The following is a 23,613-nucleotide window of genomic DNA, read 5'->3' as shown; positions in this document are numbered from 1 at the left end:
GACTGTAGAGCCTAAGACCATCGGAAAACACAGATATTTACATTATGATTCATAACAGTAGCAAAATTACAGTTATGAAGTAGCAACGAAAATAATTTTATGGTTGGGGGTCACCACAACATGAGGAACCGTATTAAAGGGTCGCGGCATTAAAAAGGTTGAGAGCCACTGGTCTAGAGGATAAACATTACTATACTTTGGAGATAGTTGTAATAGAGAACCTAGAATGGTCTATAACAGTAGCAACATATAATCTATTTGGAACTCATAAACGAAACAAAAAATAGCATCTAATAAGTAAAAGATCAAATTGTTTCTTAAGACTAACAATATTATAATGGTGGGAATGCAGACTGGTGCAGCCACTGTGGAGAACAGTATGGAATTTCCTCAAAATAAAACTAAAAATGGAACTCCCATTTGACCCAGTGATCCCACTTCTAAGAATATATCCAAAGAAACTAGAAACACCAATCAGAAAAGATATATGCACCCCTATGTTCATAGCAGCACAATTTACAATAGCTAAGATTTGGAAACAGCCTAAGTGCCCATCAGCAGATGAATGGATTAAAAAATTGTGGTACATCTACACAATGGAATACTATGCTGCGGTAAAAAAGAAGGAGTTCTTACCATTTGCAACAGCATGGACGGAACTGGAGAGCATTATGCTAAGTGAAATAAGCCAGTCAGAGAAAAATAAATATCACATGATCTCACTCATTTATGGAATATAATGAACAACATAAACTGATGAACAAAAACAGATCCAGAGACAGAGAAACATTGATCAGACCGTCAAACCTCAGAGGGAAGGTAGAGGAGGGTGGGGGTAAGGAGGAGAGATCAACCAAAGGACTTTTATGCATGCATATAAGCCTAACCAATGGACACAGACAACAGCGGGGTGAGGGCATGAGTGGCAGGGATGGAGGGTAATGGGGGGGTAAGGACACATATGCAATACCTTAATCAATAAAGAAATCCTATCTAATAAAAGAGTAATATGCAAATTAACCATCACTTTGTGACAAAAATGGCGGCACCCATGGCCACAAGATGGTGGTGCCCAGTCCTCTTAGCCCCGGCGGAGTTCGCTCAGCAGCGGCAGTCCAGGGTGTCCAGCTGGGAGGCACCAGCGCCCAGTGTGATCCTTGGCAAGTGGCGGCAGCTTGGGCTGGGGTCTCAGACCGGCAGGGCCCCACACCCAAGCCGCAGGATCCCCTGGCCGTGAGGACAGCTTGGGCTGGGGTCTCAGACCTGCAGAGCCTGGCACCCAAGCCTCACGATCCCCTGGCCGCGGCGGCTGCCTGGGCTGGGATCACATGCCTGCAGGGCCAGGCATACCCACTGCATGATCACTCAGCCAGCGGCAGCAGCCTGGGCTGGGGTCTCAGCCTGGCCAGGACCCTATCCCCTTCCAGCGGTGGCAGCCTGGGGTCTCAACCATTGAGTCACACCAGCCAGGCAGATATGGAGGAATCTTAAATGTTTCTTTTTTTATAATATATATTTTATTGATTTTTTACAGAGAGGAAGGGAAAGGGATAGAGAGTTAGAAACATCTATGAGAGAGAAACATTGATCAGCTGCCTCCTGCACACTCCCCACTGGGTATGTGCCCCCAACCAAGGTACATGCCCTTGACCAGAATCGAACCTTGGACCCTTGATTCTGCAGGCCAATGCTCCATCCACTGAGCCAAACCAGTTAGGACTGTCCAATATGCTAAAGAAAAAACCTTATCTAATAAAGAGGGAATATGCAAGGGAGGGCATTTGGGGGTGACTGGGGTATCAGGGGACGGCAGTTAGGCGTTGATCGGGCTGGCAGGGGAGTGGTTATGGGGTGATCAGGCTGGCAGGCAGAGTGGTTAGGGGCAATCAGGAAGGCAGGCAGGCGAGTAGTTGGGAGCCAGCAGTCCTAGATTGTGAAAGGGATGTCCAACTGCCTGTTTAGGCCCGATCATGGATCGGGCCTAAACAGGCAGTCGGACATCCCCCAAGGGGTCCCAGATTGGAGAGGGTGCAGGTTGGGCTGAGAGACCACCCCCCCCCCCCCGCCCATGCACGAATTCCGTGCACTGGGCCTCTAGTTTAAAAAATAAATAAATAAAACATTCAAAGAGTTTAAGGAAGTCTTCATGAATGAGGTGAGGGTCAAGCTGTGCCTTAAATGAGAATAGGTAGTATAAAGACAAGAAATGTATTAAGCAGATTTTATTGAATGAGAAGTTTCTAAATGTATCATTGTACCATGCACACTAGAGTAACATGGGTTAAGGAGGGAAACGGGGAATGGGACTGGCACATCCTTAGAGCCATCCTGCTAATAAATGAAGATGAATGACCAACCTTCCTGAATTTCTACAACACCTGCAAATGGTGCTAAATACTTTCACACAAATAAAGTCCTAAAAATCGGGCTGCTTAGTATTCATGTGTGTTAAAAATTGCCTGGCCAGCATGGCTCAGTGGTTGAATGTAGATCTGTGAACCAAGAGGTCATAGATCAATTCCCAGTCAGGGCACATGCTCGGCTTGGCAGGCTCAATCCCCAGTGAGGGGTGTGAAGGAGGCAGCCAATCAATGATTCTCTCTTATCATTGATGTTTCTATCTCTCTCCCATTCTCTTCCTCTCTGAAATCAATAAAAACATGTTTTTAAAAAATCACCTGGACATGTTGTTATAATGCAGATCTGATTGAGTAGATCAGAGGGGAGGCATGGAAATCAGTATTTCTAAGAAGCTCACAGGTGATGATAATGCAGCTGGTTTACGGACCATATTTTGGATGCCAAGTACATAGAGGTCAAATAGCCCTCGGGTCTTGTTTTGTGACTTTTTATTTTGACATAATTTCAAAAATACTAAAGAATTTAAGGGTACATACTATCAACATGACTTATCACTGTTGATAGTAACTTTTGTCACCTAGCTGAGATGGTATTTGTGAGGTTTCTTCACTGAAGTTATTCTTTCTTTCCATTTTCCATCCTTTATTGTTTGGAAGGAAGTCTCTTTGTTCAGCTCACACTTAAGGAATTAGGAGTCATGGCCTACTTCCTAGAGAAGGGAGTATGTGCATAATTATCTGTAATTTTTTTCTACACAGATTTGTCTATTTTGTTCCATTTATTTATTCGCTCATTTATTTGTATCATAATGGACCTGTGAATATTTTTTATATTGTGAGTTATAATCTAATGTTACTATATTTTCTTGTTCAAGTTATTCCAGTTTTGACCACTGCTCAATTATTCCAAGCTCTTCCAGTTGGCTCCTACATCCTGTTAACACACACCTTTTCCATGATTTGGATCTGCTTTTGAACATTTTCTTGCTTCCTGGCACTGCAGGATTCTTCTAGTTCATCTTCTATATTCCTTGCTCCAGTTCTAGAATCTATTTCTCCAAAGAATCTTGGGTTCTATTGTTTGGAAAATGGTATTAGAAACCATTAACTTTGTGTTAGATGCTCTCACTGATACAAGATTATCATTGCACTAACCTATGCATATATTCATGTATATATCAAACAAATTCCAACTGATGGATATTCTACAAAAATTATTGTAATTTTTGTCACAAGTAAAAATTAGTAAAATTAAAGTTATCCTAAGACAGGATGAATTCCTTCCATTTTCACTTACCTGAAAATGTTTTTATTTCATCTTCATTTTTTAAAAATATTTTATCTGGATATAAAGTTCATTCTTTTTCTTTTTTCTTTTAGTATTTTAAACTTGTTTTTCCCTTACCTTTAAATTTCAAAGTTGGCCATTCTTTACATTACCAACCCCTATATAAAAGGTGTCATTTTTCTTTGGTTGCTTTCAAGATTTTCTCTTTTAATCTTTAGCTTTTTAGCAGTTTGACTTTGTAGATTTTGACTTTTGTTCAATTTAGGGCTTGCTGAATTTTTTGACTCTGTAGAATTATATTTTCTTTCAAATTTGAAATATTTTTACTCATTATTTTTTCAAATATTTCTACCCCATATTTTCTTTCTAATTCCCTATCATTCTTACCCCCGCCCCCCATATATACATCCCTCTGCTCTGTTTTTCTATATCCCTATCCTCCTCTCTCTCTCCCTCCCTCTCCTCAATTATAGGATGCCAATTGCACATATATTAGGATATTTTATATTGTCCCATAGGTGATTAAATCTCTGTTCATAATTTTCAATCTTTTTTTTCTGGATTTCTCAGATTGGACAATTTCTTTTGAAGTTTACTGAACCCTTCTGCTATTTTCAATAAGCTCATAAGTTCTTTGTTAGTTTTTATCTTAGGTATTTAACATTTTGGTTTGAGAATTTCCATTTTATTTTTGTTTATACAGTTGACCCTTGAACAACACAAGGGTTAAGGATGCTGACCCCCAGTGCAGTTGAAATGCCACATGTAACTTTTGACTCCCCAAATACTTTACATTAGTTGTCCCTTGGTATCCACAAAGGATTGGTTCCAGGACCCCTTCAGATACCAATATCTGCAGACGCTCAGGTCCTCTAGATAAAATGGTGTGGGTCAATACATACAGTTGGTCCTCTCTATCTGTGTAATTTCCACCATTAATTAAAAACAGTGCAGTTATTTGCTGAAAAAAATGCACATAAGTGGGCCTTTGAAGTTCAAACCCATGTTGTTCGAGGGTCAACTATGGTTTTCATTTATTGGCTGATCTTTCTCATTTGTTCATTATTTATAATTTTTTAAAGTTTTAAACATATTTTTAATAGCTTTATTAGAGTTCTTCTTTGTGTCATTTTGGGGCTGATTTATATGAACTGCTTTATCTCATTGCTAGAAGTTACATTTTTACATTTTGTTGTTTCTTCACATTTCTAATAATTCATTTTAGTGTCCTGGAAACAGTGTGTATTACATTGTGGGAAACCACCTATTATCTTCACTAGCAGAGAGGTGTGGACAAGGATCTCAGAATGCTGGTGACCCTTGAGCCCTGGCAAAGGTCAGAGCAATGCACCCACTGTTTAGTCGAGACAATGGTAGCTGAAGCAACTTCCCCACCAGACAGTCATGTAAATCCTTACTGATAAGATAGTCTGTCTGTTACTGGAAATTGCCGGCTTAAGGGCTATAGGTGTATCCCAAATTGAATAAAAGGATGGCAAGGCCTGAGCCCAACCGGAGTCCTTCCTCTTGAGTTGGGCTCCTGCCTGGTCCCCCAATATTTCCAAATTATTATTTCTTGTCTCATCTCTTTCATTTGCTTGTGGCCCCTCTTCCAGAGCTCGAACCCTGAACCACATGGGACGTGGGTTTTCACATTACATTGTAGAGTTTCTGGGTTCTATTATCTTCTTCTGAAGTGTGTGTGCATGTGTGTGTGTGTGTATGTGTGTGTGTGTGTGTGTGTGTGTGTGTGTGTGTTTTCTCTAGCAAGTATTTAATTTGGTTGTACTTAAATTCAAAACATACCTCCAGCACTAGCTGGTTTGGGTCATCGGCCCTTGGATTGAAGGATTCCAGGTTCGATTCTGGTTAGGGGCACTTGGCTTGGTTGTTGGCTCGATTCCTGGCCCTGGACAGGGCACTTGTAGGAGGCAACCAACCAATGTGTCTCTCTCACATTGATGTCTTGCTCTCTCTGTCCCACCACCTCCCTTCCACTCTCTTTAAAAATCTATGGAAAAATATCTTTGGGTAAGGATTAACCAAAAACCAACAAACGAAAAACATGCCTCCACTGTGGTGGGCAGCAGTTGAAATCGGTGCTTAATCATTTTAGCCTTCAATCTATTTTTTCTTGCCAGGCTCCTTCCAACCCTCTCATTCCTCCTTCTCACGTGCAGTTGAGAGGCAAGAATTTGAGTGGAGTTATTTGTAGATCTAGGAACTTTCCTTTACGCGGCTCCTCTGTTCTCACTTTTATCTGCCCTGGCAGCCATGATTCTATCCTCTGACTGCTCAACCCATTAACTCTGTGGTTTATTGCTTAAGTTTTAGCTTTTTCATGCCCCACAAGCTAGAGAGTAACCTCAGACCAACAGCTATATAAAATCAGATAACACACGATGCAGCATCTTATCTTCAAGAACTGACTTTCCTCTTATTTTGGCTTCCACATATTTGTTGTTATTGTTGTAAATAATTTTTTGTCAAGAGTTTATCATTGTTATCTGTGGGAAGACTAGTTTAATACAAGCTAGTCTGATATTACCAGGATCTAAACTCCCTCAGTACATTTTGGATCTATTGTGTGTGCTTAATTCATTAGGCAATAAGCATGACTAGAGTTTATCTTGGAAGCCCAATTTTATTAGTATTGCATTAATATTGATATGCATGCCTCTGTATCATTTTTAAATGTATTTATTTTTAGATACAGAGTAGCATATTATCCAAAAATAAAAACTGTCAAGACAATCACCCTAGATTAAAATCTAGATATATTTACTCACTCTCTGTCTTGAGCTATTAAAATTTTCTAAATTTTATGAAGAGAATAGACTGATGGTTACCAGAGGGGAGGAGGGTTGGGGGACTGGGAAAAAAAGGTGAAGGGATTGAGAAGTACAATTGATAGTTAAAAAATAGTCATGGGGACGTAAAGTAAAGCATAGGGAATATAGTCAATAATATTGTAATTACTATGTATGGTGCCAGGGAGGTACAAGAAATATTGGGGGGAGCAATTTGTGAAGGGTATGATTGTGTGCCCACTGTCCTATACACCTAAAACTAATACAAAATAATATTAAATGTAAACTTTAATTGAAAAATAATTTTTTAAAAAGTCATGCAAACTGTTTTTCCCTAAATCTTTCTTTATTGATAGCATGGAGATAATAAACTACCTACCTATGTCTAGGTTAATTGCACTAAGGTTAATATTTTGTAGATGCTCACTGGAAAGGTCTATTTACAGACAGTTCCCATTCTAATTTATCTGTTTCTGTGCAGAAACAGATATTAAATATTTTTAAATTTACTCTTTCCATATTCATTGCCAAACCCTTGATCTTTTGCCAGCGTCCATTTTGTACATCTAGGAGAGGTGAGCAAAAGTTGACTGAGTGTTTTAGGAGAAACTTTGCTTCCTAATGAAAGTGACAGATATTCCTGTGTTAAATGCAGGCACAATAGAGAACTACTAGTACTGCAGCCATTCTAAGTCTATGAGGAGAAAATCAAGGGGATCTCAGTGATGCCAGTTCTAACACCAGTGAGCTCTCAAATCAATGCCAACAGCTACTTTTCTTTAGACTTCTTGTTAAGATAAATACCCCCCTCATTGTTTAGTTCACTATTCATCAGCTATCTAGTTACTTGCAGCTGAATGCATTTCTAACTGACAACTACTGCTTCCTGGTTTTTTTTTTTAATATAATATGGGATAGTGTATGTCAAATGCTTAGGTGAGAGTGTAACACACAGTGAGCAATCAATAAGTGTAAACTATAATTTTATTTAATCATTTATGAGCTAACTTGCTTCAAAAATTATCTGAGATAGCTTATGCAAGCATATACAGTTCAACAGGAAAAATAGTCAGAAAGAATAAAAAGTTAAAAAATAAAAAAGAGTTACTAAAGTTAAGACATATTAGTAAAGATACATATAATTGCTACAGACAGTTCCTAAATTTGATTTGAGTTTCCTAGCAGTGAAAAAAAAAAAAAGAAAGAAACAAGTCATCTGGTATTAAGAATCAATTTTTGTTGTTGTTGTTCAGTTCAAGTAATAGCACAATATAAGAGAGGAATTTAAACTTATAGATACTGAATTTTTAAGATATAACCTAAGGTTCTCAGTTATTTCCCATGTTCTCAAGTTAATGGGCTTTAATAGGGTACCCAAATATCATATAACTCTTTCATCTCACACCTAGTAGAAAAGGAAAGATTTTAACTTGCTAAAAATGAGTTTTCTCACATGGAAAAACATATATATATATTAGGCAATAAGCATAATTATTAAATAAATATATATTTAAAAGCCTAAGCAACCATTACAGCAGAACGTATATATATATATAAAGAGCCAGGGTCGTAACATCCAAAATGACTGAAGGCTCGACCGAACACCAGGCTGCGTATGCAGCAGGTAAATGGGCTGAACTGCTGAACTCTCAGAGAGAGAAAGAGGCAGGGCTGATCAGCAGCAGTAGCAGCTGCTGGTGAGGCCCAGAGAAAAAAGCAGGGTGATCAGACCCTGCTTCTCTCTCCAGGCCTTGCCAGCAGCCAGGCCTCTCTCTCTCTCCCGGGGGTCAGCAGTTCAGCTCACTCACCAGCAGCCTGGGGCAGCTGCTAATCAGCACCACCTCTAAGATCAGGCCTGGAGATAGGCCCGGAGATCTGATTGTCATAGAAACTGACCAATCAGAACCTACTCTGGGTAAACTGCGAAAGCAGAACCTATGGTGGGGGGTGAGGAGGGGTTTTTAGGGCAACAGCTGTTTGATGTAAGGTGTAAGAAAGTGATTCAATTTTTTTTTTTATTCAATTTTTTAAAGACTGGTTTGGCAGTATAGTGCATATGGCTGGCTATCAGTCCAGATATAGGGATTATGTATTGTTGTCTGCCAAGAGCATCTCCTCCTGCTGAGAAAGGCTTTCCTCCCTCCCCCATTTAAGCAATCCTATCCTATATAATCTATCTATACTAATAAAAGGGTAATATGCTAATTAGACCAGATCGACCAGCCATCTTCCAGACATCCGACTTCCTTCCAGACAAAGCCATGGTGGTGGGGGCCGAGGAAGAGGCAGTTAGGGGCGATCAGGCTGGGAGGGGAGGGCAGTTGGGGGCAAGATCAGGCCTGCAGAGGAGGGCAGTTAGGGGTGATCAGGCAGGCAGGCAGAGGCAGTTAGGGGAGATCAGGCAGGCAGGCAGAGAGGTTAGGGGCGATCAAGCAGGCAGGGAGGCAAGGTAGGGGCGATCAGGCCAGCACGCAGAGGGGTTAAGGGCGATCAGGCAGGCAGGCAGGCGAGTGGTTAGGAGCCAGTCATCCCAGATTGCGAGAGGGATGTCTGACTGCCAGTTTAGGCCCAATCCCACAGGCAGTCGGACATCCCCCGAGGGGTCCCAGATTGGAGAAGGTGCAGGCCAGGCTGAGGAACCCCCCTCCATGCACGAATTTTGTGCACCGGCCTCTAGTATATAATAAAAGCCTAAGCTACCATTACAGCAGAATGACCAGAACAACCTGGGGGGCAGATGCTCAACGCAGGAGCTGACCCCTGGTGGTCAGTGTGCTCCCACAGGGGAGTGCCGCTCAGCCAGAAAGCCAGAAGCCAGGCTCACAGCTGGCGGAGAGTGCAGCAGAAGTGGTGGGAGCCTCTCCCGCCTCTGCGACAGTGCTTAGAAGCAACGAGCCAAGTGGTAAGGAGCAGCGAGCACATGGGTGGTAAGGAGCGAGGGGTCCAGGACTGTGAGAGGGCGCAGGCTGGGCTGAAGGACTCCCCCCCTCCAGTGCAAGATTTCATGCACCAGGCCTCTAGTTCTCTCTCTCTCTCTCTCTCTCTCTCTCTCTCTCTCTCTCTCTATATATATATATATATATATATATATATATATATATATATCCACCAGCCAATGCTTTATCCACTGAGCCAAACTAGCTAGGGCTATTTATAACTTTTAATACCCTTGCAGTAACAGAGAAAATCACAGTCATATAAGAGATAGAGAAATACTCATATATAATAAATACCCAAACATTGAGGCAACCTAAGAGAGAGAGAGAGAGAGAGAGAGAGAGAGAGAGGACTCACAAAAGAAGCAGTAACATTTTCTCTATTGGTGTATTCTCTGTTTATTATGAAGGCTGTCTAACCTAATGAGGAGTTGTAAGTAAGTCTGGAAGAGAAAATCTGCTTTAGGAAAATGGTAACCTCTTCTCTTAAGAGCTGAGAATTCTCAAAAGCAAGGATTTTCTGACACCTTCCAAAGGAAAATTTTAACACGGGTTTTAAAATTTGGGAGTATTGTTTGTACTCTGGAAGTCTGCAAGGCAGGAAGACCTGGTAGTTTATTAGTATTCATTCATTCAAGGTAAATGTGGACAAGAAGACGTTGGCCATCACATCTATTTGAGGGGAAGGTAAGGAGGGATGAATGTTAGAACCAAGGCAATGGGGAGGGAAAAGGACTAGTCTTTGGTCCTGTAGCTTTCTCCTCAAGGTAAGAGGATAGTAAAGCTCCAAATTGAGCTTGTAAAAGAGCTGCAAACCCATTACATGCCCAAGGCCCTGCTTTCTAGATAACTTCAAAAATGTACCATCCTAATAATAAGCAAAAATACAACAGCTTCAAAGTATGGGTTTCGAATAAGTTTTTAAAGTTACAGATTTATTTATTTTTAAATCACTAGATATAAGGGGTCATTCTTTGAGCATAAAGCTATAGTTGAGTAAATAAATGAAACGGATACCTATTTATTCTGTTTCAAGGTTGCTTTGGGCCCTAATGATAAATTCTATAGATAGAGTTAAATCCTTACAAGTCTTAAAACATAATTTGGAAACCATCTCCTATCACATATTCCAATTCCCCAGATCAGCATTTCCAGGCAGAGAGCATTTGGTTTTCCTGAAGCCATGCTGTGCAGACAAGAGATGGTCATGTGTAGTTGTCACAGCCTCCCACTGGGGAAAAGAGCAACCTTGAACTCTGGTGTTAGCTGCTCCAGACACATATTGCTCAGTTTCATGAATGAATGCACTAACTAGCAGCCTATTCCGCTAATTATTTGTAAACCATTTTACATTCACTCTGTTCCGAATTCAGTTTTTAAAGCAATTCTACAGTCATGCAATTCTGCAATTCACCTTGTAGTTATATATATTCTTTCACCTTCAAAGAATACAAGGAGTGTTTCAGCTTACATTTTAAATATGAAGAAGCAAATGTGTGAAGGGATAAAATAAAAATGCACCGAGATTTTTTTAGAACCTATATACTTTCAAAATATGCTTATTTTAACAAGAAAGTAAGCTCCATGAGAACATAGCCTCTGCCTATCTTTTCACCAATATGGCCCCAATACTTATATTAGTGCCTGATATTTATAGGCCCTCAATAAACATTCCACATATATATTTCTTGTAAGAAATGCATTATGGTGCATGTAAACCATTCTCCCATTCATGCTAACCTTGACCTTTTCAGAACAATAAAGAAATTAATCTGTCTGCTGTGACAGCCAAGGATGAGCTCAAAATTCTTCCCAGCTTTTCTAACTACCCTTCCGGGACATGGGCATCATCTGTCAGGTGGCTGTCAGACCCCAGCTGAAATTGTTGCTGTAATCTTCATCAACTTCCAGCATTTATGCCTCATACCTTCCCCAGAATTTGAAGAAGATACGTTTTGTTTTCTAAATAAATGTGGAATTAAAGTGAAAGAGATGAAGAGTAGTCCCATCAAAGAATTGTATTCCCCATTTTGCTGAAATATTTCATTGAGTCTAAAAGAAAGATCTACCAAAAATAATGAGATGATTGGATTTATTTTTGTTATAGATACATTGAAGGGTACTGGTAATCTTTGAAAGTAAAAGAAATCTCCACGGCCCTAACCAGTTTAGCTCAGTGGATAGAGCGTCAGCCTGCAGACTGAAGGGTCCAGGTTTGATTCTGGTCAAGGGCATGTACCTTGGTTGCAGGCACATCCCCAGTAGGGGGTGTGCAAGAGGCAGCTGATCGATGTTTCTCTCTCATAGATGTTTCTAACTCTCTATCCCTCTCCCTTCCTCTCTGTAAAAATCAGTAAGATATATTTTTTTAAAAAAGAAAGAAATCTCCACGCATTTCTAGAGAGAATGTTTAAAATGTGACTACGTGTATGAATAAATATATTCCTTGCTATATGATAGTGAAGCTTATGGCTGTGGCAGATTACTTAATTTTAGGCCCCCTCTCAAGCTCTAGATCATGAGTGGGAAAGGATTGCAGCCTCCATGAACCTAGACCAAGGTTGGGCCTGCTGATTTTGCTTGGATAACTGTGACTTCATCTTGACCACCATGTTGCACCTTCCAAGAGACATGCATTCTCCCTACCTACAGAGCTGAATGAGGGCCTCCCTGTAAAACCCCCATGGGTTAAGCTTTGTGAGGTAGAGCACTGTTGGGTAGCCATTCCTCCCTCCTCTCCAGGGCAGGCAGTAGCATTCAAACAGTTAACCACCTTCTACATGTCCTGGTAACACATTCCTGCCGCAACACTCCTCAGCGCTCCAAACCCGAGTTTCTGAAAATGTGTCCACATGGTGACATCCACTCTCTGGCCTCACAGAAAGGACTCAAGTCAGGGCCAAGGAGAGGAAAAAACAAGTTTACAAGCGGGGGGGGGGGAGGGGGGGGAGGAAGGGGGGGTGCGGGGAGATGAAGGGGAGCAGCAGGACTTGTCTTTTTGTTGTTGTTGTTGTTGTTGTTGTTGTTGTTGTTGTTGTTTGACTCAGAGAACTTAAGTGTCTGTGTGACAGTTTGAATCTCAGGCAACCACCATTCTTTAAAATTCACCTGAGGATGGCAATTTGTTTCCTGAATACCACTGACTGACAGAGCCCCTGAACAAATTATTTAAAAAGTGGGTGGGATTTGGGAGGAATTAGTCTCATTTATAACCTACTAGAGGCCTGATGCACAAAGATTCGTGCAAAAATGGGCCTTCCTTCCCTGGCTGCCGGCACCACCTTCGCTCTGACTGGGGCCGCCTTTCTGCCTTCCCACGCTGACCTGGGGCCGTGTGGAATGCCTGCATCATCACCATGGTGACAATGCAAGCATCCCGCCCTGCCCCCGGCAGCTCAGCGCCTGTGTATGCAAATTAACCCGCCATGTTTGTTGGGTTAATTTGCATACTCACTCCTGATTGGATGGTGGGCATCACGAAGGTATGGTCAATTTGCACCTTACTCTTTTATTAGCGTAGATTTGAAATGATATACATGCAGCTACAGTATAATCATATATGCTCATTATTATATCTCCAGTTGCCTCCAAGTGCTGGCATTTAATGAGTTAAAGACAAATGACTATGGCAATCAGGGTTGTAAGTAAACTGCTCTGAAGGTATTTGACTGAAGGTATATGCTTGCTCTTTGTGCTGAGTAGGAAGAGCACAGGGCTGGCTGGAAAAGAAGGGGATAGGTTTGAGAGAGCGCATTAAGCCAAAATAACACGCTTGTCCCGACCATCCTGGGTGCTGTGTCTCAATAATTAGGAGGCACAATACCATTCTGTGGGTTGGGAAAGCCAGTAAGAAGGAGACTTAAGTTAAGCTAGCATACATCAAAAATAATTGACAATGGTTAGGCTTCATCGTAGGGAAGCCTGCACTGGCATTGCAGTCACCAGCCCACCACCCACCTAAGAATTATTATTTGAAAAGGATGTCAGAGGATTATAGAAGATCCTTGTGTCTGCTCCAATTAGGATCAACACTTCTGCTGCTGCTCTCTGAGCTTCCAGTATGCAATAATGAAAACATATTGACCCCTGCTGGAACTATGTAGAACTGCAGTCTTTTCCCCCATTGCCAAATTTTACCTGAAAGGAAGGCACCCTTTAACTGTTATTTGCATGTGCCAAACACAAGGGGCTGTGCTGGTTTATTTGTTTATTTATTTCAAAGAAGCCTCTATAACACAGTGCCAATAATAAAATATTTTTAATTGTAAAGATTACTTCAGAATAGTCCATGACTCCAAGAAAATTAAAGCTCCTAATGATATAGCCTTAATTTTTTATGTCGTTTCTATCACTGTGCCAACTAGCATCAAATTTGGGCCCTCCCTATTATCTCTTAGACCCCCCCCTCTTTAGACTCACTTTCCTCAAAATATAGTATTATTTTTAAAGAAACTTAAAATCTGGGAAAAACACTAATTTTTTTTTTTTAGTAATGACTTTGCACTCTGATTATTATCCCAGAGTTTGAATCTTCCTAACCATTTCTTTTTAAACTATTTTCCATATGACTAAGGGTCATAATGTGTGCCATTGTGGAATATTATTGAGAAACTTTACCTCTTAAGAATGGTTATAGGAGAGCTCAGAGCAAAAGAACTTTCACAGCATACTTGGGATTACTGAGTTCTTTTCCAGGTAAGTGATTACTGGACTCATAGAATACATGGCTTGCCATTTTGTAGGATGTATTAAAATGGCATAGATACTATTAGAATTCTTTCTCTGTGTTGGGGATTAGAAAGAGAAGTATTTATTGAGTAAGTTAACAAAACAATCATAGTTAACTCATAGAATACATCACTTGCCATTTTGTAGGATGTATTAAAATGCCATAGATACTATGAGAATTCTTGATCTGTGTTGGGGATTAGAAAAAGAAAGATTTATTGAATAAGTTAACAAAACAATCATATCAATGTCAGGAAACCGGGTCTAAGCTCTCCAGTAACACCAAGGCAATGGTTTCTTGACAAGCTCTATTAGCTGGCCTGCTCCTGAGGGCCAATGCTTAGCCAAGACCTGGAAGTCATTCTGTGTGCAGACCCACTTAGCCTGGCTCCCCTTAATGCAGCGGTTCTCAACCTGTGGGTTGCGACCCCTTCGGGGGTCGAATGGCCCTTTCACAGGGGTCGCCTAAGACCATCGGAAAACACAGATATTTACATTATGATTCATAACAGTAGCAAAATTACAGTTATGAAGTAGCAACGAAAATAATTTTATGGTTGGGGGTCACCACAAGATGAGGAACTGTATTAACCTTTTGCACTCGGATGTCGAGTGTGACGGTTATTGAATGTATCAATAATTTGAAATATAAAAAAATCCAAATAAATAAGTTTGTATGAAAAGAAACTCCAGTTTTTTTATTCTACTGCCGCGCTTTGTAAAATCTGGGGTATTTAAAAAATTAAATCCCGAGTAGAATAAAGGAATCGAGAAAAAAGCAAGCGAGTGCAAAGGGTTAAAGGGTCGCGGCATTCGGAAGGTTGAGAACCACTACTTTAATGGATGCCACAGCACTCCTCAGCTCAGCCATCTCTCCTGAAAATGTACACTATTGGCCAAATGGAAAAAATTGAAAGCTCCATTTTTGTTTCATATAAGAATTTTTTAGGTATTTATCAATATAACTTTATTTACAAAATCAGATGTCAGGTAGGATTGGTCCACAGGCTGTAGATGGCCACTCCCTGCTTTAAAATGAGCAAAAAGAAAACAAATTCAGGTGTCAGCAAGATCTTTTTTATTTTTCAATTACAGTTTACAGTCAATATTATTTTGTATTAGTTTCAGGTGTACATCATAGTGGGTAGTTAAACAATACTTTACAAAGTAGTCCCACTTATTTTTCCAGTGCCCATCTGGCACCACACATAGTTATTGCAATATTATTGACTATACTAGAGGCCCAGTGCACAAAATTCATGCACGTGTTGGGTCCCTAGGCCTGGCCAGCGATCAGGGCCAATCAGGTTCCCCACCTCTCCGCTTCCCCGCCTCCCTGCCTCCCACTTCCCTCACTCCCTCAGCGCCCCGCCACCACCGCTGGTCACCTGCCATGTTCCGTACCACACCCTGGTGGTCAGTGCACATCATAGCGAATGATCGAACTCCCAGTCTCCTGGTTGTACTACCAAGGGGACAATTTGCATATTAGTCTTTTATTATACAGGATTCCCTACGCTGTACTTTACATGTCCAGGACTATTTTCTGACTAACAATTTGCACTTCTCAATTAATTCCTTCACCTCTTTCACTCAGTCTCCCAACCCCCCTCCCCTCTGGCAACCACCAATTTAAAGACTATAATCCTATATAATAAAAGGCTAATATGCAAATAGACTGAAGGACAGAACAACTGGTCACTTTGACACACACTGACCACCAGGGGGGCAGACACTCAACGCAGGAGCTGCCCCATGGTGGTCAATTCACTCCCACAGGGAGAGCACTGCTCAGCCACAAGCCAGGCTCAAGGCTGGTGAGCGCAGGGCAGTGGTGGGAGCCTCTTCCTCCTTCGCAGCAGCTCTAAGGATGTCAGACTGAGGACACAGGATGGGCTGAGGGACTCCCAAGTGCACAAATTTTGTGCACCACACCTCTAGTGCATGTATAATAGTTCAATGGTCAACCCTTTTATTAAAAGAAAAATAAAAAGAGCTCCATTGATTATGTAAATGATGTTATCCTGGTTTTATATTTATAGTGAAGAAAAAATAATCAAAATACCCAATCATGGGATGTGAGGTCTATGAAACCAGTATAGTTTTATTCCCCACCCTATCCCCAATACCAATGACATTGCCTTATATATAGCAGGCATTTATTAATTTGAGAACCACGTCCTTTTAACATAATAATATTAACCAGCTTGTGTCCTAACTTTTTTATTTTCCAAAAATATTACCATGGGCAAATTACTTACTTAATTTTTCTAAACCCTGGTTTCTTCAACTATAAAATAAAGACAATTACAACTGCCACCTTAAGAAAATAAAATGAGAGTAAATTTATAAAGTTTCATTATGAATTTTAAAAGATAACACAAATTGTGTTATAAGCAAAGTCTTGAATAAATGTTTCTCTTCTTGGATTCAAGAGCTATTTCAAAATAAAGGCAGAATTAGAAAAAAAAAGGTTCATAAAGGTGGTAAAATCTGAACCAAACATCAATATATAGAGTTAACTGAAAAAAAAAAAGGTTGATAGCATTTGTTTATAAAATACAATTTCAAAGGAGTCGCAGGGATTATAATATAGATTATCTTAATCAGAAACAAGACCACACAGGAGTGGGGAAGGAGTGTGAGTAATCCTTTCAACAAGGAAAGAAAAGTAGAAATTAGCTCATTGCTGTCGGAAAGATAACACAAATAGGAAGCCTAAGCTAAAATGACTGTGAGTCACAACAGCAACCATTTTTAAAAGTCCCTATCCGTGACACTTACATTTCATATTTGTTCAAAAAAATACTTTAATGGTAACATATGGAAAGACATTCCATGCTGTATTTATCATTTAGGATAAAAAACATCCATTAACATGCCTATTTGTATTATAAGGAATATTGGACAGGCTTAAAGTCAAAGTTAAATATTTCTCAGAACCTCTCTAGGTTGCCATGAGATTTCCTGTATTTCATTTTCAACGGCAGACATATAATTTAAAAAGAAAAAAAGATGTGAAAGATGAAAGGCTGAGTGTGAGAGCTCTTGTAATGGGTTGTTAAATGTTCCTTCTGCTCTGAGCAGGTTGAGGTAATGCAGTAGTGCACGGTACCTGGGCTTCATTTCAGTCTCAGAAGCTCAGTGACAGATGTGAGGGAACACCACATAAAACTACTGGAACCCTTAGCAGGGTGGGGACAGGACCTGGCCAGCTTAGTCAACCAAAGTCCTAATGATCATTCCATCAATTCTTAGCATGTCTTTGTGCTGTGTGGCAACTTATTTATCCTTTAAAACACGTGGCATTTCCATAGCTTATTATTTCCAAAAGGAAATTTCATTCATATCCAAATGTTATCCAAAGTTCTAAATGTTTGATTCATACTCATTGGCTGCCTCCTATAGATAGAACCCATTGCCAATTAGTCAATAAATAATATACCCATACTATAGACATATAAATATCCAAAACTTTCCCCTCTTAGATAAAATGTTCAGTGGCAGACACCAAAAGGTAACTAGGCTATTAAAGTTATATTTTATAGGATACTTACTTAACTGCTAGTTGAATAAAACATGAGAGAGTGTGAAAAGCATGTAGAAATTTTAATTATAAAATATGCTTTTTTAAAACTATTACACAAGTTAGAGTTATAAAAGTTGAAAAATCCATCAAAAAGAATGGTATGATTATGATAGAAAAAAAAATCAATAACTAAAAGAAATCCTGTAGCTTTAAGCCTTGATTCCTGAACTCAGTCACTTTTCCAATAGTATTCTTCAGGCTGATCCCAAGTCATTGATGGTTCACCTGGATAATGACAATTAAGCATTATTCATCATTCTTCACTTTCAATTATTCTTTATTGTCACTTTAATTGAAATATATTATTATAATTTAGTCATTATTTAAGTGGCTTCTTTGATTAGAGGTTTTGGGAAGAATGACATAATTTAGTTTTTAAAAAGTGTCATGCATGTGCTATAATCATCTTTAACTGATGGTCAAAATTATTTCAATAAAGAGAAAACTTCCCTTTCCATTTTCATTCAACCATCCCATATTCTCTGTTTACATAAAAATCCTGACAATCATGCCTAGTAGGGGAAATAAGAATGAAAATATGTTGCCCTGGCCGGGTGGCTCAGTTGGTTAGAGTGTTGTCCCAATACCAAAAGGTTGCTGGTTTGATTCCCAGCCAGGGCACAACTAATCCATGTCTGTATGTTTCTTCTTTCCAGTCTCTAAAATCTCCCTTCCTCTTTCTGAAATCAACAAACATCCTTGGGTGAGGATTAAAAAAAAAAAAAGAATGCAAATTTGTTTTAAAATATTAATCATAAAAATTGCTATACTTGAGCATTTTATAAAGATTACTTTGAAATACACACACATACACACACACACACAGAGGCATACCTCATTTTATTACATTTCACTTTATTGCACCTTGCAGATATTGCATTTTCTAAATAAATGGAGGCTGTGGAAACCCTATGTTGATCAAGTGTTTTTCCAACAGCATTTGCTTACTTCCTGTCATTGTGTCACATGTTGGTAATTCATGCAGTATTTGAAACTTTTTCATTATTATTATATTTGTTAAGGTGGTGTAACCAGTGATCTTTGATATTATTATTGTAACTAGAGGCCCAGTGCACAAAAATTCATGCACTCTGGGGGGGGGGGGGCGTCCCTCAATCCAGCCTGCACCCTCTTACAGTCCAGGAGCCCCCAGGGGATATCCTGCTGATGGCTTAGGCCTAAGCCGCAGTCTGGCCTCCCTCTGTGGGAGGCGACCAGGGCGGGCTGATCAAGGGATGGTGCCACCCCCATCACCCCACTGCTGCCGCTGTCAGCCTCCTTCTTCAGGAGGCAACCCGGTGGACCTGCCCCGCCCCCCATTGCCCCTCCGCCACCACTGGTTACTGCTGCCCGCCCATCACCATCCCCTCCCTCTACCCACTGGCACACACCTTGGCTGGCCTGGTGCCACCTGCTCACTGGCCCCTCCCCCCACCGACCAGTAGTTCCTCCGTTCAGTCGATTTGCATATTACACTTTTATTATATAGGATTGTTTTGAGGCACCGCAAATTGTGTCCATATAACATGATGAACTTAATTGATAAATGTTGTGTGTGTTCCGACTGTTCCACTGACTAGCACTTCCCCTGTCTCTTTTCCACTCCTTCAGCCTCTCTATTCCATGAGACACAATGCTATTGAAATCAGGCTTCTAAGTGTTTAGGTGATAGAAAGAGTCCCATGTCTCTCACTTTAAATCAAAAGACTCTGCACCAGGAAAAAGATTACAATTCACTAAAGGCTCATATAATGGCTAGCACTTTTAGCAATAAAGTAGTTTTAAATTAAGGTATGTAAATTGTTTTTAGACATAATGCTACTGCACATTTAATAACTATAGTATAGTATAAACATAAGTTTTATATGCACTGGGAAACCCAAAATATTATATATATATATATATATATATATATATATATATATATATATATATATATATATATATATATGGAGAGAGACAGAAAGAGAGAGAGAGAGAGAGAAGAGAGAGAGAGAGAGAGAGAGAGAGAGAGAGAGAGAGAAAGAGAAAGAGAAAGAGAGAGAGAGGTCCTGTACCTTTACTCTACTATCAGGCCATGTCAATTTTATTTTCTATAGATTATTTTATTCCCTTTCCTTCTTACCATGCCTACCACCAAGCAGGTATAGGTGATTTATGCCTTTTTCCTAGACTGTCCCAGTACTTTCTTGCTGGGACTACCCTGCGCTAACCTAAATCTTCACCAGCTCCAACCAATTCTCCACAAGGCAGCCAGAGGTCTTTCAAAATCCAAGGCGAAAGTTCAGTTAAGTCACCTACTTGATTCATACCTTTCAATGGCTTCCCACTGTTCCTAAGATAAAGATGAATTTTTGGTATGGCCTACAGAGCCCTGTATGGTGGGCTTCATACTGACCTTCCCAGTTTCTTCTCCACCCCATGTGATGTTGGTCTCCAATTCATTGTGCACTCTCTCTCCTGTCTCCCCTGCTCATCCATTAGCTTACTCAACTTGCAGATCTCAGTTAGGCATCTACCTTGAGGAAGGTTTCAGTAAAACCCCAAATATTTCAAATCTCTTCATATGAGCTTTCCCAGTATCTCACCCTCAGAGTGCTTCTTGCAGTTGAGACTATACATATTTGTTTTTTTGTTTTGTCTTGTTTTTATTATTTTTTTATTAGAGAGAGGAAGTAGAGGGAGAGAGGGAGAGAAACATCAATGTGAAAACTAAACATCAATCAGCTGCCTCCTGCACGTCCCCTACTGGGGATCGAGCCCACAACCTAGGCATGTGCCCTGACCCAGAATCAAACAGGCATACTTTTGGTACATGGGATGACACTCAACCAACTGAGTCGCACCAGCCAGGGCTCACACAAGTTTGGTAATAAACTAATGCTGTCTTTCCTTCAAGACTGCAAGCTCCAAGCGGTCAGGGGTAAAATTTGGCTTTATTTCATTCGGAATTAGCACAAAGTCTGGAACTTAGAAAATGCTCATGGAATATTTTTTGAATGAATTAATTTTAATGAATTCAGGTTACCTCTACCCATCCACCACCAAACGTGTGAAATCTTACTGTAAAGTTTTTTGACAGTTGAGAATAACCAGGCTCCACTCTAAAATGTACAGAAATCTTGCTCTCAGATTCTAAATCTCCCCAAATATAAAGATTATATTTTAAGTTTTGGTTGAAGTTTGCCATCTTACTTTTTTTTTTTTTTTTTTTTGGTGGGCAGGGGGAGGGAATGCTTAATGCAAATATGACTGAATGCTTGGTGTTACTTTGTTTTTAATCTAATTTAGGGGAGGAACAAGTATGTATTCAATATCTATTTTCTGTGTTTGTTCTGTTAAACAACTTCAATATTAATTGTTAAGTTGCTAATAATTACTAATTAGTAACTATTACTAATACAATAAAAGGGGTCATCTTGCCAAGCATGCTTAAATTTAAAGAAATATAGTATAATGGATAGAAAAGCTAGAGAATTTAAACTTATTAAATATGCTACATATCCTATATAATAAAGATGACCACCACAAGATGGCTGGCAGGGGAGGGTAGTTGTGGGCGATCAGGCCAGCAGGGGTGAGCAGTTGGGGGTGACCAGGCCAGCAGAGGAGGGCAGTTGGGGGTGACCAGGGTGGCAGGGAAGGGCAGTTCAGGGCAACTGTGCCTGCAAGGGAAGGCAGTTAGAGGCAACCAGGCCAGCAGGGGAGTGCAGTTGGGGGTGACCAGGCCTGCAGGGGAGGGCAATTAGGGGCGACCAGGCCAGCAGGGGAGGGCAGTTGGGGGGGACCAGGCCTGCAGGGAAGGGCAGTTGGGGGCAATCAGGCCAGCAGAGGAGCAGTTAGACATCAATCAGGCTGGCAGGGGAGTTGTTAGGGGGTGATCAGGCTGGCCCGCAGAAGCAGACAGGGATTGGGCCTAAACTGGCAGTCAGACATCTCCTAGTGGTCCCAGATTGGAGAGGGTGCAGGCTGGGCTGAGGGACTTCCCCCCCCCCCACCAGTGCACGAATTTCATGCACTAGGCCTCTAGTCTCTATATAGAAAAGCTTAAGTGACCATTACGGCCGAACAACCAGAACACCCGGAACGACCGGTCGACCAGTCGCTCTGATGCACACTGACCACGAGGGGGCAGACGCTCAATGCAGTAGCTGCCCCCTGGTGGTCAGTGCACTCCCATAGCCAACCTCTCATGGCCAGCCAACCTCCACTAGTCCCTCCCCCCGGCTGGCAAACTTCTCATGGTCCCTAGCCCTGTCCAGCAGGCCCCATCTGTCAGGACTGTCCGGCCAGTAGGCCCTGCAGCCAGCAGGCCCCAGCCAGCCCAGCCCCGATCAGGACTGGGCAACACAGCCCCAATAGGCACTGATCGCCAGCCAGGCCTAGGGACCCCACCCATGCATGAATTTCATGCACCAGGCCTCTAGTCTGAAATAAAAATTATCCTAACATTAGAAAGGATTCTGTGTCTTTATTTTTTACCAGAGGCCTAGTGCACGAAATTCGTGCATGGGGGGTGGGGGGTGGGGGGAGGTGTCCCTCAGTCCAGCCTGCACCCTCTCCAATTTGGGTCCCCTTGAGGGATGTCCGACTGCTCATTTAGGCCCAATCGCCCCCAACTGCCCTCCCCTGCAGGCCCAGTCACCCCTAACTTCCCTCCCTTGCCAGCATGTTTGCCCCTAACTGCTCTCCCCTGCCGGCCTGGTTGCCTCCAACTGCCCTCCCCTGCAGGCCTGGTTGCCCCCAACTGCCCTCCCCTACTGGCCTGATTGCCCCCAACTGCCCTCCCCTGCAGGCCTGATCCCCCCAACTGCCCTCCCCTTCTGGCCCAGTCACCCCTAACTGCCCTCCCCTGCAGGCCATCTTGTAGTGGCCATCTTGTGTCCACCTGGAGGCAGAAATCTTGTGTGCTGGAGTGATGGTGAATTTGCATATTGCCTCTTTATTATATAGGATACTTCTGTAAACTTCAGTAAATATATAGAATCAAGAATAAAACATTATGTTACTTGGGACCATACAGCCCAGAAGCAAAATGTAATTTTTCAGTTTATTTCTATTCCATTCTAACATGAAACTACACACTAGCAAGTATGTTGGTCAAACATTTGTTTTTAGCACCTATAAAGACACAAAAGAGTATTAAATTAATCCAAAATACCAAAAGAGGTGTTGACTTAAAGGTAGAATATTTGCATCAAAACAGATGTTCCCTAATGTAAATCTGGTCTATTCCTTGGATGGACCTTTTCATTCACTATTTTCTCCTTCTGGCTTGGAGCTACTTTTTTCACCTCTCTCTAACGATGGCTTTCTTTGTTCCATCACAAGGCTCTTCTTATCCATTATCTCTCACAGAGGAAATAGCTAGACAATTACTTTAAAAATTTTTTTTTGTTATTTGGTAAATTCAGGAGATGCTCTTTTAAAAGATTGCATTTCTTTCCCCTATATAGTGTAAAATATACAAAAATGCTAAGACTTAGCACAGACAAATGCAGAAATATATGACTCGTAGTTTATACTGTCACTCAAATCCATTAGCTCCTGATTATTACTGAAACTTTGGTAGCATTTTACATGGTTTTAAATGCACATCTCTGTTGCTTCTTTGATTCCTGTCTGCATCCAATCACCATACTTAAAAAAATCATTTTATTCTTTGCCTAGAATATTTTATCTTGCTTTTTCTCCAATTTTCTTTTCAGTTCAATCATCTTAACATGATTTTCTAAAAAGGGGGAAAGTAGGCAAGAGGAATCTACATGAATTGAGCACTTTCCATATAACAAACATACTCACTTTCTCTAAAAAAATACAAAATTTAAATTCTTGAACATGAAAGATACAGTAATAAAATGGAGAAGTAGAAGTATCATCTTTGACAATGACAGAAATAGAA

This window comes from Cnephaeus nilssonii (assembly GCF_951640355.1).
Source record: "Cnephaeus nilssonii genome assembly, chromosome: 1".
In the NCBI taxonomy this organism is placed as follows: Eukaryota; Metazoa; Chordata; class Mammalia; order Chiroptera; family Vespertilionidae; genus Cnephaeus; species Cnephaeus nilssonii.
Note: the sequence above shows the minus strand (reverse complement) of the source record.